The 18,095-nt window shown below is 36.5% G+C and overlaps 1 non-coding gene across 1 annotated transcript; it reads left to right on the top strand.

Moving 5' to 3' along the window:
* Positions 1-17,440: 17,440 nt before the first annotated feature.
* Positions 17,441-17,547, top strand: LOC127133905 (small nucleolar RNA R71). Its single transcript, XR_007807707.1, has one exon. It is a non-coding gene; the product is annotated as a small nucleolar RNA R71 (small nucleolar RNA).
* The last annotated feature ends 548 nt before the right edge of the window (positions 17,548-18,095 follow it).

Below are 18,095 nucleotides of genomic sequence, written 5' to 3'. Positions count from 1 at the left end.
CTAAGGATCCCTAACAACGTCAGAAGACCTGGCTGTAGGCGCGTACTTCCTTCGAATGCGATGGATCTCGGTCTCAAAAGAAGCCTTCATCTGAGTCTTCTCGAGGATAAACTAATAAATAATCTTCTTCTAAGCAACGGAAGACTGAGGCATGCTAGAAGATGAAACCTATGGCTCTCTCTGTCTCTTCGTCACTCGGTCTTCAAGTAGCTCGATAAGTGCATCTTTGTCCTTAGACTCCAACTGTAACTCTTCATGCTTCTTGCTCAAAGCATGGGAACGCTCTTCCCACATATCCTTCTCTTGCTTCATCTTGGCGAGCGCATCTTCCAACTCCTCTACATCTTGGTTAAGGAGAGTTAATGGCTCAACCACAACCATAGACATAGGTCTTTCACAAGGATAAGGCATCTTCAATTCCATAGCTCTTTTCTTCACCCAAAGAGTGTAAGCTTCCAAAGCTACACAATTGCGTGGACCAAGCTCGGACCTTCCTTTCCTATGCACATTATGCCAAGCATGCACAATCTTCTGCTTCAAATGTTGAGGATCTTTACCCTCTTGATAGAAAAGACCTTCTAACAAAGTGTTATTAGGTTTGTCTCTCAAAGGGAACCCAAGTTGACGACGAGCCAAAGCAGGGTTGTAGTTAATTCCTCCTTGTGTACCAATGAGAGGCACATTAGAGAATTCTCCACAACCATCAATAATCTTCAAACTGCTCAAAGATGGGTCATACCAAACTATATCATCATTAGTGAGAGACATAAGTCTCTGAGAACACCTTGGACATTGTTTGTTCTCCACAAAAGTAGGGGTCTGAGGCAAGTGCGAAATAAACCACCTGTACAAAAGAGGAATGCAATAGACAATAGTTCCACCACCTTTAGAATTCCTTAAATGTAAAGAGAAATACATATCACCCAATAAAGTAGGCACCAGATTCCCAATCAAGAAAAGTCTAATGGCATTAACATCAACAAAACCGTCAATGTTAAGGAACAAAGCTAATCCATAGAAGAGCAACACAAAGATAGCTTCAAAAGCATCCACACTACCAGCTTGAGAAAAAGCAGTAGCTTCCTTGATTAGGAAATCATATGGCAATCCAAATAACCCTCCTTTGTTCACCCAATGAGCCTTTATCTCAGACTTCTTCAAGTGAAGAGCTTCAGCAATAATACTAGATCGGGGAATCTCCTCCAATCCACTAAAAGGCACTCTACTAGAAATAGTTATCCCCAAAAGATGAGAATACTCCTCCAAGGTAGGCACAAGCTGAAAATCTGGGAAAGTGAAACAATGGTAGAGAGGATCATAGAACTGCACTAGCACACTCAAAAGTCCTTCAACCACATCAGCAGACAAGAAAGACAAAAGCTTCCCATGACGTTGTTTGAAGTCCAAGGGATCTAATACAAAAGATGCTAGCTTCCTTAACTCTTTCAAGTCAGGATATATGAAACTGTACTTCTTAGGGTTCCTTCGCCCACAATCCATGGTCTGAAAATATTTGCAAATGATACCTTAGTTCCTTGAAATTTTCGTGTGATGAATGTTATGATGCGCATGAATGCATGAACGCAACAATCACAAATAAGGGATCACACACAAGGCAAGCAAAGGTCAAGGGATGAATCAAGTCATTGTCAAGATCAATCATCCATTTTGGTGGATTATAGTTTACACCTTATCAACACCCAAGTTCCATTGATATTGACAAGACTTAATTGGATCAACCAAGAATCAAGGGTTTGTTGTAAGTCACGAGCATGGATTATGGGTAAGAACCATCCCAAAGGATTGAACTAAGGACAAAAACCTGTAGATCATGTTCTAAAAAGTTCCCAAAGTCTTAATTCCATCTATCGGATATTACAGGTTAAGATGACTGACTCATCAACCCATAATTATCTCAAGAGAAACTCGTCTGAGTGTAGTATCGCGTAACAATTGTTATCAAGTCTACACTTGAACAGTCTCCGCACTACGTCCTAAATAGGCCAAGAGGGGTTAAATGTTCTAAGGTCCTCAGCTTCTCAGACCCAATTAGAAATAGTAATTCCTAACCACAAATACTAGTGTGACATTTCCAAATCAAAAGGAATCTCCACTGAGCGGATGGATCTCAAGCCAACTTGTTAAGGACTACTCCACAAAAGTCGAACATGACTATACCATCCTCCTATCTTAATTGCACTCAAGTTCGGGTTAGAACTTATCTCACCACTCAGAGATCACCAAGCACAACAAGCAAATTATATCACACATACATATATACAAACATCACATATATACAAATATATACACACAAAAATTAGGCTAAACCCACTGGAGACTACTCCCCAACAGAGTCGCCACTTAATTTCTATAGTGGTAAATTCATGATCATCAAGCTATTGACAAGCTAGAGATCAAATAACAAGAGTCGCCACTGCGCTTTTATTGTTTCCAAAGGAAAATGGAAAAAGTACGAACAAAACCCAAAAGTAAAAAGTTTTCAAATCAAAACTAATAAAATGTCAGAGATTACAGGTAAGGGGGTTGGTTACACAGAGGGAAGGTGTTAGCACCCAAAGTGTCCTAGGTACTCCTTGGGAGCCCTTTTTGTGTGCATATGTACTTGGTATAAAGTGATGTTTACAAACAAATAGAATGGGGGGATAAGAAAATAATTCAGTAATTATATTTTTTGTGTTTGACAAAACCTTCGGTCTTGTGCCTACATACCAACATAAAAATGAGGGATCAAAACCTCTTAGTTCGTGATACAAATTTCAAAGTGGATGCATTGCTTTTAATAAAAATTAAGTTTGAAAGGCACAAAGGCCTAAAAACGGTTTGAATGAGTGAGTTCTTTTTTGGCTTTTTGAAAGTTTAAGTCAAGTATAGTTAAGTTTATTTACAAGTTTGATTTAAGAAAAGAAGTTTGAAAGTGCAATGGCATAAGGCCAAAGTTTCTATCTTTTTGCAAAAATGGTCAAAGTTTAGAACAAAAGTAGTTCACACAAAGAAGATTTTGAAAAATGGAGAGAGAGATTTTGAAATTAAAGAAATTGGGAGAAGATGAAGGGACTATCCTATGCACAAAATTAAAAGTTTAGAGTTGAAAAGATCTGACCAAATGGGTAGAAATCCAATAGACAAGAATGTCAATAGAAACCCAAAATTCCCTTTGGACTTTTAGAATCAAGCAACACACAAATGCACTATTATATTATCTTGAAGAGCAAAGGCATCAAATAAAGATTTCCTCATCCAAGCTTGTCCATTCTATGATCTTCTTCAAGATAGCCCATGTAATAGATGAATTTTTTCACAAGTCACAGGTTCAAAATAACAGCTTCACAATGATCATGTTGCAGATGAACTTAGAGAGATCTCGAATGATGTATCAGATGAAGTTTCAAATTGCAAGCACTTGGTTCTTCAACAAAGTTGGTATTGGCCAAGTCCTTTAGCATAGGAGTGTTGCTAAGTTCTAAGTCTATTTGTCTAAGATCAAGCCAACAGTCCACTCAAACATTTTCTAGGGTTTTTGTTGTTATTATGCACATTAATGGTCAAAGACCACACAAGCAAACAAAGTATACAAACAAAATATATCACACAATATGGTCCAAGTGGACAAAGTGAAATTGCATTAACATAAACAATTAGAATGATATGAACAATGGCAAGTGAATAAAAGCTAGAATTAAATGGCATTAAAGTAAAGGACTTGAAATTAAAAGTTAGGAGTTAATAGTTTAAAGTTAGTATTGTTTTGCTTTTGCTTTTTAATTGAAGTCATTCTTTGGAGAACACTCAACCCACTTATCACAAGCATGGATCCTTGAACCAAGACATCTTCCAAAGGAATGAAAAAAGTCCAAGTTTCCACACAATACCATGAAAGGGGGGAGACTTACAATCTCACTAACTAGAATGCTTATTCCTTTGTGTCACAAATTTAGCGCTATATTAAGCAATCGTAATTGGACTTATGTAGAAGTCACAACTATTTGAGGTCGGGCAATAGAATTTTGGTGTTAATGCATGTTAGAGACATGGTATTATGAACTATGCTCATGAAACATACCATACACAAAAAAGAATATGCAAAAGGTGTGGCCTAATCTCATCCATACTCATGTTAATTTTTCAATCAACTAGCCTTAGGATTTTGAGATATCATAGGCCAAATGGAATGAATGAATGAAGAAGGGGAATGAGATGAAGTGGGAGGGAAATAGATGAAAACTCAAATTGATCAAAGGAGGACTTTTACCAAATTAATATCATTCATTCATTTTGGGAGATGGAATGTACATTCCATCAATCCCCTAAATCCAATGATATTAACTCAATAAAGTCAAATCAACCTTGACCAAGGGCCAACAACAAGAGTCAAACATAAACAAGTCATCACAATTGGTCAACAAATTTATTTGGCATTTAATCAAATTAAAAAATACTAAAATAGTGCATTTAAATTAAATATGGTTTGTCCAATTCCTAAAATCTCATCAAAACATCAAAGAAATGGCCATGAGATTTATCATAGGTCAAATAAGGTCAAAGGACCTTGGAGAAAAAATTTCATAATTTTTGGACATTTAAAAATATTTTTAAACAATTAAAAACAAATGCAAAATCAATTAATTCATGAAAAATATTAATAATGATCCAAAAAATAATTTTAATTCAGAATATGAAAGAGGAAAATATTTGAAAATTTTTGGTGAAACTCCCATATTTTTTGAATCAATATTAAATTTAATATGAATTATTGAAAATAAAGCAATTAAAATGAAAATGAAAATATCAGGAAAAAAATGTGGACCACTTGATCTCCCTCATTAATTGAGGTGGCAAATCAAGTGGATCAAAACACGCGTTCCACCGTGCACTTAAGTCAGCGCACCACACAGCTGGTATTCAAAAGGAACGCTCAGGACTAAATCATTTTAAAAGGATCATATGGCTCAGAACCATCCAGCACACCACTGGCGGCCAAGGACCGGTTGTCTTCTCCGGCGAACTTCGCCGGACTGGTTCAGTCATAACCATCACCAAATTTTAAAACAAGGACATGATTTTAAAGTAAAAATTACACTGAGTTCGAATCTAGCCTCAATTCACTCTAACTCCAAGTATATTGAGAGATACATGGAATTGAAATTTGAGGTACATGAACTGAGTTGCTTCGACTTGGCCTCAAAGCAACTTAATCTTCTTGCCTACATTGGTAGGACTTTAGACAACCAAAGAATCAATAGAATTGAGCAAGAATTAGAGAGGATCGAAGAGATCAAAATTTATGGAGAATAACTTCAATGGAGGTCTGGATTCAACTGCTCTTGCTCTTGCTCGTGCTTGATCTTACTTCAAATGCTTGCAGGAGAAGGATTTAATGCTCAAAAGGTTGTGGATCCCTGGAGTTTTGAATTTCAAAACAGTGGAAATTCAAACTCAAATTCAAGTGAATTTCTCAGGATTATCCTTTGCAATGTGAGGGTTAGAGGTAGGGGATCAAAGCTGGCGCGAATATGTCTCAAATGTTGAGCATATGAGGCTCTATTTATAGTTGAAACCATTGCTTTTTTCACACTTGAAATCCACTTTCCAAATTTGGTATTGATGATGCACGGGTGCATGGGTGCGCATAGGCCCAAAAAATCATTGTCCTAAGTCCACAAATGAGTGTGAGATAATCTGAATTCAACTTGGATTGCAAGGAAAGTGTGCATGAAGATTTGAAATTTGATCCTTGCCAAGTGATGACACCATTTTCATGCCATGCGCAGCCTATGCATTCCTTATCCAAAATGAATGGATTTGAGCTCTTTGGAAAGGTGAGATCAAGAGGAATAACTTTCATGTTCAACAGTTTTCCATTTGGAGTTTGTAACTTGAAGAAATTTAAGGTGGAAGTTTGGAAATTTTTGACATATCAAAATTTTTCTAAGTGTCAAGCCATATGTCTCAATGTTCCGCCTTGCTTAACTTTTTATATGAGATTCAAATGAGAAACGTGTATTCATAAAAGTTGTATCTCTTTCAAATACCTTCAAAATGGTCACAAATTTCATGTCATTTGGATTTGAAATGATATAGTTATACATCAAAAGTGACCTATAATGTAACCTCGTATCACATGCTCAAAAAAGTTGAATTAGGTCCCACTCCAAACATCAAAGTTGAATTAGACACAATGAATTTGATTGTGAAATTTGGAAATCTTTCATATCATCATAAAAATTGAGCAAGTTATGGCCTTGGGAACTTGACTTTCAAATTAGGGTTTAGACAAAATGACCTATAATGTTTCAACATAGAAAATGATTTTCCAAGAAAAACTAGCTATAGGTCTCAACATGAAAGTTGTTTGTAATGTCATTTAGAGTAAGTTTTCTCTTGGAATAATTTTCATATGGTGAAACTTGTAGGAGATAGGGTCTAGGGAGACCCAATTTTGATCAGATGAATTCATCTGGCCAACCACCATCAACCAACTTGTTAACTTCCAATTCTCTTGACTTTATAGGCTCATGGTAGCTGATATATGCATAATATGATGAATTTTGAAGTTTCCCTTGGGAAATTTGATCAATTGGTGAGATATCTTGTTGGAGAAGTTACTCAAGATACCCAGTCAAACTAGGGTTTCCAAGGCAAATCACCCTCAAACTCTTGAAGAATTCTTGATCAATATAACATGTAAAGATCATTGGGACTCATATATGATGCTCATAACCATTCTTGGATCAATTCTTGGTTGTGCTCTTTGTTCATGAGGGCCTCAAACCCTAAATGTGAACTTGATAGATCAATGGGATCATGCCCTTCCTACAAAAGAGTTAGGCAAATACAAAGACATTTTTTTTTTGATATTTTGGTTAGTAAAAATGATAAAATACAAGTATGATACAATCACATAATGCTTGGTGATCTCTCCCAAAACAAACCCAATGAAGGAGGGGTAAGGAGGATGCCAAGGTATGATCCCAATGTTAATGCATATGATGAAGTTACGGAAGGGATCTTAGGGTCAAAATTGGGGTCTTACAACGGTAAAGACATCAGGGCCATTTGGGAATCCTAGAAGTTCATCCATTTCTCTATGGTTATAGTGATAATCAACACCAAACATCCTAAAAGTGATAAGGCCTCTATTGAATCCAAAACTATGGTTAGGAAAGTAAATAAGGGAGCTCATAAATTCAAGGGTTAGCCTATGGTAAGAACTAAATCTTCTTCTGACAGCAAAATTATCCCAACAAATTTGGTTAAGCAGAAACATAACACTATCTCGGATACCTAGCTTAGTCACGGTACGTCCATCATGATAGATAGTTAGTGCCATCTCTCTCTGAGCTAAAGCTTCAAAGGTCTCCTCTGAGCTCTGCCTCTGAAAATGATATTCATATAATCTACTTGTTGCATCGTGAAAGTTAGTATCTAGCTAAAGTTAAGTTAGCCTGGGAGTAAGTAGACAATAGTGTTAAGTCAGTAATAGTTAATTATAAAGAAAAGTACCGAATAACTTTATGAAAGAGAAAAAAAATGAAAAATAAGAAATAATAATAGAAACACATGAATTAATCATTCAAAATAAAGACTAAGATGCGGGTTGCCTCCCACCAAGCGCTTTGTTTAATGTCGTAAGCTCGAAAAAAATTTAACAAAAGATTAATTTTAGGAATGAGCGAGCAGCTCTACAAGCTTTAGATTAGTTGAATAGTCTTTGTTGTCAATGTTATGATAATGTTTCAAGCGCTGCCCGTTTACGATAAATGGTTCACTTGATTTGCCCTTTATTTCTATTGCTCTATTTGGAAAAACTTTGGTAATTTCAAAGGTGTAAGACCCCAATTTTAGCCCTAAGATCCCTCATGGCATCATAGCATTGCATTTGCAAAGCCTCAAGGATCATGAGCATCTTGGCTCCTTACCTTTGGGTGGGACCTCTTGTGAGTTGGTTTGAGATCACCAAGCATGCTTGAATTGTATATCATTGCTTTTCTCATTTTATTTACTAACCAAAAGCACAAAAATATGTCACTAACATTTCTTATTTGCAGCTTGAGCAATCACAAGGTCTAAAAGCTTCTAGGAGATCCTGTGTGCAATGATAAGGTCAAGAGAAGATGAAAGCATGCATGTCAATGGTTCCCAAAGCTCTCATCCATCAAATATGCCTCCCAAGTATCTTAATTCATCATGTTTGATCAAAGCAAGTTAAGGGGTTTGAGGTTTGTTCCCAAGGAAACCCTAATTCATCTGTGTACCAATTGTGCCTTGCTCATGAAGCAACCTCAGCCCAAGATCAAATACAATCAAGGGAAGTTATATAATTCATCATTTAATGCATGTTTGAACTTATTTGAGTGTCCTCAATCATCAATTCATCAAGGTATGAGTTGTGGACTTGAGAAGTTGATCAGTCAATTCATCTGACTATCTTGAAATGCCTTGAGACCTAACTCTTTATGTATTGGTCAAATGGAGATGACCTCAAGAGAAACAATGTTCTTAAGGACAATATGAACAACTTTCATGTTCATCAAATTTTGATTTGAAGCTTGGAAGGTCATCTTCCCTTCCAAAACATTATAGGTCATTTTGACTGAAACCCTAATTTTGGGTCAACTTCCCAAGAACATAACTCATTCATTTTTCATAATTTTGGGATGAGACTTAATGAATTGGAAAGATTATTGTGTCTACTTCAAATGTTATGTTGAGTAAAATTGCAAAATCTCAAAAAAAATACATGTGATAATGCCAAACATTATAGGTCACTTGGGGCCAAATGCATTAAAATGTGAAAAAGTTCAACTTTAAGTGCCCATAACTTCTTCATAAAAAATCCAAATGATGAAAACTTTCAGTCCAAATTGATTGTCTTGAAAATATCTACAACTTTCATGTTGAAGATTATATCATTTGGAGCTTGCATCATTGAGACAGAATGGCTTGAACATTGGCCAAATTTGGAAACATCGCATATACATGTTTTGCACCCTACACTTCAAGCTCAAATTTCACTAATTTCTAAGGCCCAATTAGAACTTTGATCAACATAGCATTTGTTCCTTATGCAACAAGCTTTCTAACCATTACTCATAAGGTAGCATTTGGAGTTTGGAAGCACCATTTTCGAAGACATGAAGAATTAAGTGCATTTTGTGAAATTCAATTCAATTGCCATGCATGAGCTGATTACACTTAATGTACACGTCCATTTTCCTTTCACATGAACTCAGCAGGTTATTTCAGCCTTCATTGGGCCTTCCACATGATCACACAAGCCCATGCAATACAAAATCCATTTGCCATGCACACGAGTTAGCTCATGCATTCAGCTCTCTCCATCTATAAATACCTTGTCATAGCTCTTCAATTCTCCAACTTGAAGGCGCCTGAAATGCTGCAAGATTGAATCCCTAGCCATACCTAAAGGAACAAAGTTCATTTTCTCCAAAAAATTCAGATCTAAAATTCAATTGCATTTGGTTGAATTTTCAGATCTAAAGTTCCTAGACCTTCATCATTTGATCTATTGAAGCTTCTGTTTGCAAAAGGAACCAAAGAGAGTGACTCAATTCTTCACAATCCAAAGGTTTTGCTCCACTGAATTTTACTTCGAATCTCATCATACTTTGCTCCATTTGCCTTGATATTGTGTTGTCTGAAGTCCTCTCTATAGAGGCATCATTATTGTGTGCTTAATTGTTGAAATCGAGCAAGTTCAGTTGAACACCACCAAACTTCCATCTCTGATTTCTCTCTTAATAGGAATCTAGAGTGGAAGTGAGTGGCATAGGAGTGAGGTACGTCACTTCATCTTTCGAATGGTGCCTGGATCGTTCATTTTAGTTAGCATTTGAAACTCTGTGTTTTTTGACCTTCACCGGAGCTCACCGGAGAAGACGGTGGCGCTGGCCACCGTCTCATTGCCAGATCAATTGTGAGCCCTTGGATCTGATCTCCAGTTTATATCATAGCCATCAGATCTTATGACTTTATTTAATTCATCATGTTTCTCATTGACCTTGGACTATGGTACGCGCGCAGCTCATTGCCATTAGATCCTCCACGTCAATTAATGAGGATCCATCCAACGCACGTGGTTTTTTTCTGATTTCTGAATTTTCCATTTTATTTTTTTAATTCCATCTCATTTTCAAAAATTCATATCTCTTTTATTATTGGTCCAAAAAATTTGGGACCAATTGCATTATTTCTCTTTTCATTTCTAGTTTCTAAAAATGATTTTTAATATTTTTTATTTTGTCATTTACTATTTTTTAATATTTTTCTCTTTTCTGGTAATTTTTAATTCATTTTAAATAGTTTTTGATATTCAAAAAATACAAAAATATTTTCTCAACCTCTTTGAATGATGATGGATCTATGAAAAATATTCTCATCAATTTATTAATTGATTTGAGATTTATTTGAGATTTTAGTTCAATTAGGTTATTTTTCTTCATTTTTAATTGATTAAAAATAGTTTCTGACTTTTAAAAATGCTGAAATTTTTTGTCAAACTTTGTTTGACCTTGTTGAACTTAGGATAACTCACTTAGACTTTTCAAGGTTGATTTGAAGTGAATTTGAAGTTTGACCTTCCTTTAATATTTTAATTCAAGTTTATTTTCAAATATTAAAAATGCCAAAAATATTTTGTTTATTTCTTGACTTCCAATCTTCATCCCACTTCTGTTTTTTATGGTTTGACCTTGATCTTCCTTATCTTTGGTCAACATTGATAGATTGGTACATTCCATTTCATCTAATGCACTTTATTTTCTTCATTTCCATTATCTCCTTCTTCTTCTTCTTCTTCTTCTTTTCTTTTGATCAATGAGTTAAAGGTGGATAAGTTAGCATTGCTTAGGGAGGTTTAATCTTCCTTGATTCAAATCTAATTCATCTTGATCAATTGATCAAGTGAATGGCTTTGCATTAAGGATAAATTGCTTTCTAAATCATGCAAAGGACTTAAACCAATACAAGATCATTTCTCATCTTCTTTTTGGCATGGCAAGTTGTTGGAACTTGGTTCATTAATCAAGACTTCTAACTTGTGTTGTTGCCTACATTATTATTGATCGGCCTCAGATAGTTGTGACTTCTACATAAGTCCAATTACGATTGCTTAACATAGCGCTAAATTTGCCTTGTGGCACACTAACCACTAACACTGATCATTAACTATTAACATTTACTTTTTGCTCTTTACATTTATGCAATTTATTATTCTTGTACATATTATTCATTTGCTTTTTCCTTTTGCTCACTTGAGCACATGTTTATGTTAATGCAATTTTCCTTTTGCTCACTTGAGCATATAATTGTGTATATATCATTGTGTTTGTGTTTTGTTTTGATTGTTGTGGACCAAATGCAAAGAAATGAATAATTGGACTTAGACTTTAGGACTTTCCCTATGCAAATTTGGAGTCAAAGAGCAACTAGGCATTGAGCCTTTAGAGTGCTATAAAAGTCAAAGAGCAACTAGGAATTGGGCCTTTAGAGTGCTATAAATGTTGAAGAGGACTTTGAAAGGACCAATTTCTAAACTCCTTCTTGTTCATTCTTTGTTTGTTGATAGAACTTTTTGATGTGTGTGTTCTTGTGCTAGGAATTCCAACATTGAGCCAAATTGAGGAACCATTGCCATAAGCTTCTAAGAGAGAGAGATCTAAAAGCCATTGGAAGATTCCTAGGATCTTGTTTTGATTGTATGCTTGATTGCTTGAGTATTTGTTTATCTTGCTTGCATATTCCAAAGGATGGGAACTACTTGGATCATCAATATGATCTCAAGAGAGGAACTCCATTTGTGGTCTTACTTCTTATCCCTTACCTCTTGTATGATTAAGACCTTAGCCATTCTTCTTCTTCCCTCCACTCTAACCCAAGCCAAAACTTTTGTGCAAACATTTAACATTTGTTTTCAAACATTAGAAACCTAAGCCTTATGCTTTTGATTTTCAAACTTCCTTTTCATAACACTTATTTTGAATTGAACTCTTAAATCAACTTTGACCATATTTTGTACATACTTTTCATTGGTAAATATAACCCATTCAAATGCCTTTTTGTGGTTTCAATGGCCACTTTCTTAATCAAAAATTTTCATAACCTTTAGCTATTAGGTTTGAGTTATCCTTGAGGTAGATGTAATACTCACCTATATCCTTATTGATGGACAATGAGTCTTCCATGCTTATTATAGGGTTAACCCCTTACTAGCATGTTGAAGTTATCCTCACATGGTGGATTTATGGTTTTAGGTTGAGTTTTCTCCCTTGGATAATAAAAGACCTTAAGGCTTTGGACCAATCAATTCACCAACTCATTTTGAGATTTTTACCCCGAACTACGAGGTTTTGATCCTAATCTTTTTTAAGATGGTACGTAGGCAATGGGTTCATCCATCCAAACACAAAATGTAAATAAATTTGTATATTCTTCCCTCATCTCTTCAATCATGTTTGCACAAATAAATTTTCACAAAACTACCAACCTTACAACCAATGTGAAAAGGGCTCCCTAGGAGTACCTAGGATGTTTTGGGTGCTTAAAACCTTCCCATTGCATAACCAACCCCCTTACCCAGATCTCTGACATTTTTACTAGTTTTTGATTTGATAAAACTTTTAGGTTTTTGTTCGCTTTCTAACCATTCCTTTGGATAAATAGAAGTGTGGTGGCGACTCGACTTGTATGATTTACCTTAGATTTAGTCAATATCTCTAATGGTAACGAATACCCCGCTACAGAAGGGACCGGACCACCTAGAACAAAGTTTTCCTGGAAAAAGTTTAAGTCGAGAAATAAATAGAAGTACTATGTCACCCTCATTAAACTCTTTCCTCGATATACACTTGTCATGCCACTTTTTAGTTCTTTCTTTATAGATCTGGGCATTCTCGTATGCGTCTAATCTAAGTTCTTCCAATTCATGGATATCTAAAATTCTCTTCTCGCCTGCGGAAGTATAATTTAGATTCAGGGTCTTAATGGCCCAATAAGCTTTATGATCTAATTCTACCAGAAGATGACACAATTTTCCATAAACTAGCTTAAATGGTGTGGTTCTTATCGGAGTCTTATAGATTGTCATATAAGCCCACAGAGCTTCGTGTAACTTTGAAGACCAACCTTTCCTAGAGGTGGCAACTGTTCTTTCTAAGATTTGCTTAATTTCTCTATTTGAGACATATACTTGCCAACTTGTTTGTGGGTGATAGGGTGTTGCTACGCGATGTCGGACTCCAAATTTCAGTAACAATTTTTCAAAGATCTTTGAAATGAAATGGGAGCCACCATCACTGATGACAAGTCTCGGCACACCGAATCTAGGAAAAATTATATGCTTGAAGAGCCTAATTACTACTCGTGTGTCATATGTTGGAGAGGCTACAACCTCGATCCATTTTGATACATAATCAATAGCAACGAGTATGTACTTGTTACCAAAAGAAGATGGGAATGGTTCCATGAAGTCAATTCCCCACACGTCAAAGACTTCTACTTCCAAAATTCCTTTAAGTGGCATTTCGTCGCGTCTAGAGATGTTGCCAATGTGTTGGCACCAGTCGCAATTTATGACCGTGATGTGGACATCTTTCCACAGAATGAGCCAAAAAAGGCCAACTTGTAAGATCTTGGCACAAGTCTTTGAAGTGCTTGCATGTCCTCCATAGGGAGCAGAATGACAGTGAGAGATTATATTTTCTACTTCATCTTCGGGGACACATCGATGGAAAATACCATTGGCGCCTCTCTTGAAAAGTAGAGGCTCATCCTAATAATACTATTTAAGATCATGGAAGAATTTCTTCTTTTGTTGGTAAGTTAAATCTGGTGGAAGCACTCCAACTGCTAAGTAGTTGACAAAGTCAGTATACCGTGGCAGTGTGGTTTTAGTATAAATTGCTTCCACAACTTCATTTGTTTCGGGATCATTATAAGTTAATGAGCATTCAATTGTATTACTTTCCAACTAGGCTATGAGTCGTTCATAAGGGAAGTCATCATTGATAGGAACTCGTTCAGGCTCAATGCCTCTCATTCTCAACAAGTGATCAGCTACGACATTTTCAGTGCCTTTCGTAGCTTTGATTTCTAAATCAAACTCTTGTAGGAGTAAAATCCACCTTAGAAGTCTTGGTCTGGCGTCCTTTTTACTTAATAGGTACCTAATTGCGGCATGATCGGTATAGATAATTATTTTTGCTCCTACTAGGTAAGAACGAAATTTATCCAAATAGAACACGACAGCTAAAAGTTCCTTTTCTGTGGTGGCATAGTTCATCTGCGCAGGATCTAAGGTTCTACTTGCATAATAGATTGCATGAAGCTTTTTATCCTTTCTTTGTCCTAAGACTGCGCCTACGGCATAATCACTAGCGTCACACATGATTTCAAACGGTAATCTCCAATCAGGTGGTTGCATAATAGGTGCGGTGATGAGAGCTATTTTTAATTGTTCAAACGCTTTTAAGCATTTGTCGTCAAAGATGAATTCAACGTCTTTCATTAATAGGTCAGTTAGTGGTTTGGTGATTTTGGAGAAATCTTTAATGAATCCTCGGTAGAAACCGGCGTGTCCTAAGAAACTTCATATTTCTCTTACGGTTTTCGGAGGTTGAAGGTTTTCTATAACTTCTATTTTAGATTTGTCAACTTAAATTCCCTTATTAGACACTATATGTCTAAGTACGATTCCTTGTTCAACCATGAAATGACATTTTTCCCAATTTAACACGAGATTCGCTTTTACGCATCTTTCAAGTACCATTTCTAGGTTCGATAAACATCCTTCAAAACTCTACCCATAAACAGAGAAATCTTCCATAAATACTTCCATGATATCGTCTATAAAATCAGCAAAAATTGACATCATGCATCTTTGGAATGTTGCGGGAGCGTTACATAGTCCAAACGACATTCATCGATAGGAAAATGTACCATAAGGACAAGTGAAGGTTATTTTTTCTTGGTCGTCAGGATGAATAGGGATTTGAAAGAATCCTGAATAGCCATCTTAATAGAAGAAGTGAGAATTCTTAGCCAATCGTTCAAGCATTTGATCAATAAAAGGTAAAGGAAAATGATCCTTTCGAGTGGCTTTGTTCAATTTCCTATAATCAATGTGCATTCTGCTTCCAGTCACAACTCTTTGTGCTATAGATTCGCCTTTTTCGTTCTTAACAATTATAACAGCTCCCTTCTTTGGTACGACATGTACTGGGATAACCCATTGACTATTTGATATTGGGTATATAATTCATGCTTCTAATAGTTTTTTCACTTCTCTCTTGACTACATCACTTATAATGGGATTTATCCTTCTTTGATGTTCTCTAGAGGTCTTACTGTCTTCCTCTAGCATAATGCGATGCATGCATATGGAAGGACTTTTTCCTTTTAGATCTGAGATATTATAGCCTAAAGTAGTTGGATATTTTCTTAGAACACTTAGGAGTTTCTTGATTTCTATTTGTCCTAAGTCTGCATTAACTATTACAGGTCGCTCGAGTTCAGTGTCTAGGAATTCGTACCTTAAATTTTTGGGTAGTGTTTTAAGTTCTAATGTGTGTTTCTTCGGGCAAGGCATATGATTGGGTGTCAGTGATAGACATTCACTTAAATTTTCATCTTGGTATTCCTCACGCCAATCTTCATCTTCAAAAATAGGAGGCATTGGAATTTTTAATATTTCGGAGTATGAAGTTTGTTCATTCTCCATTTCTCTTACACATTTGTCGATGACATCTAGCAGACAACATGTATCGTCTATAGCTGGTGCCTTTAAGAATTGCGTCAAAATAAATTCGACTTTTTCTTCACCAACTTCAAAGGTTAGCTTGCCTTTCTTTACATATATAATTGCTCCGGCAGTAGCTAAGAATGGTTATCCTAATATGATAGGGATATTGGAATCCTCCTTTATGTCCATGATTATGAAATCAGTAGGAATATAGAATTGACCTATGCATATTGGAACGTTCTCTAGCATACCTACGAAAAATTTAACAGAAAATTCTGCTAGTTGTACGGACATCTTAGTTGGTCTCAACTCAACCATTTTAAGCCTTTCGCATATGTACAAGGGCATTAAGCTAATATTGGCTCCTAAGTTTCATAGAGCTTTGTCCATGACAAACTTTCCGATTACACAGGGTATGGAGAAACTCCTTGTATCTTTCATCTTAGAAGGCATGTTGTTTTGAATTATAGAGCTACACTCAGCAGTAAGTGTAATGATTCCGTTATCCTCAATCTTCTTCTTATTAGATAAGATCTCCTTAAGAAACTTAGCGTATGAGGGCATTTGAGTGATAGCTTCTATAAAAGGTACTTTGATATTCAATTGTTTTAGAAGCTCTACAAATTTCTTGAATTGCCCTACACTTTTGGATTTATCAAATCTTTGAGGATACGGGATAGGAGGTTTATACGGTGGTGGAGGCACATATGGTTCTTCTTTCTCTATGGGCTCTTCGCTTTTATTTTCCTTTAGTTCATTTTCCTTCTCAGTTATTTTACCAGGGTCTTGGTGCATGGCTGGATTTTGAAGTCTAGGGTCGGTTGGTCCGTCTAATTTCGTCCCACTTCGTAGTGTAATAGCATTTGCATGACCTTTCGGGTTTGGTTGTGGTTGTCCAGGAAATGTACCTGCAGGGGCAGCAGTAGGTTCTTGTTATTGTACCACTTGTAAAATTTGTGTTTCTAACATTTTTTTATGGATGGCTAAAGCGTCTACTTTGTTTTCTAATGCTTAATATGCTCACTAGTGCGTATGTTTTGATTTAGGAAATCCTTATTTGTTTGGGCCTGGGTAGCTGTGAATTTTGCCATCATTATTTCAAGGTTTGACTTCCTAAGAGCATTTGGAGCAGTTGTGGCAACCTTATGATATCCTGGTGGTACAACAGGTGCTTGGCTAGGTGCATACAATGTGTTATTGGTTTTGTACAAAAAGTTCGAATGGTTCTTCCAATTTGGGTTATAGGTGTTTGAGTAAGGGTTTCCTTGAGCATAATTCACTTGGTCTGTGGAGATTCCTGCCAAAAGTTGACATTCGGGGGGAAAATGCCCAGAAACTCTGCATAACTCGTAGTTCGGAGCTACGACAGCCACGGTGGTTGCGGGTGTTATGGTCAGGTTTTCTATCTTTTAAGTGAGAGCATCTACCTTAGCATTGAAATGGTCAAGACTGCTTATTTCGTACATACCGCCTTTCGTTAGACGTTTCTCTATGGAGGTTCTATCACTTCCCCACTGATAATGATTTTGGGCCATACTTTCTATAAGTTGATAAGCCTCATTGTAGGGTTTATCCATCAGTGCGCCACCCACGGCGGCGTCTATTGTCAATCTTGTGTTGTACAAGAGACCATTGTAAAAGATATGGATGATCAACCACTCTTCTAGACCGTGATGTGGACAAAGCCTTATCATGTCTTTGTATCTCTCCCATGCTTCGAAAAGAGATTCGTTGTATTTTTGTTTAAACCCGTTTATTTTGGCTCTTAGCATAGTCGTCTTACTAGGTGGAAAATATCGTGCTAAGAAAACTTTCTTCAACTCGTTCCACGTAGTGATAGAGTTGGATGGTAGAGACTGAAGCCAAGCTCTAGCTCTATCTCTTAATGAGAAAGGGAAAAGACGTAGTCTTATTGCTTTGGGGTTGACACCATTTTCTTTCATTGTGTCTGCGTATTGCAAAAACACTGACAAATGTAAGTTCGGGTCCTCAGTGGGACTACCGGAAAATTGGTTTTGTTATACGGCTGACAACAACGAAGGTTTTAGCTCGAAATTATTTGCCTCGATGGCAGGGGCAGCGATGTTGTTATGTGGTTCATCCTACGAAGGGATAACATAGTACTTGAGAGGACGGTTCTGCGGTCCTTCAGCCATCTATGGTTCAACAACTGGTTTGGGAATATGGATATTAGGATCAGGAAGATTGTACTTAATACGGCATTCTCGTATCCGGCGTTCTAATCTTAGATAACGCTCTGGTTCGTCGATTGGTAGCTCTAATTCCTCGCCTTAAGAGCGAGTACTTGGCATACAATTGA

The sequence above is a fragment of the Lathyrus oleraceus genome, chromosome 3 (genome assembly GCF_024323335.1).
Source record: "Lathyrus oleraceus cultivar Zhongwan6 chromosome 3, CAAS_Psat_ZW6_1.0, whole genome shotgun sequence".
In the NCBI taxonomy this organism is placed as follows: Eukaryota; Viridiplantae; Streptophyta; class Magnoliopsida; order Fabales; family Fabaceae; genus Lathyrus; species Lathyrus oleraceus.
Note: the sequence above shows the minus strand (reverse complement) of the source record. Positions and strands in the feature narration are given on the sequence as shown.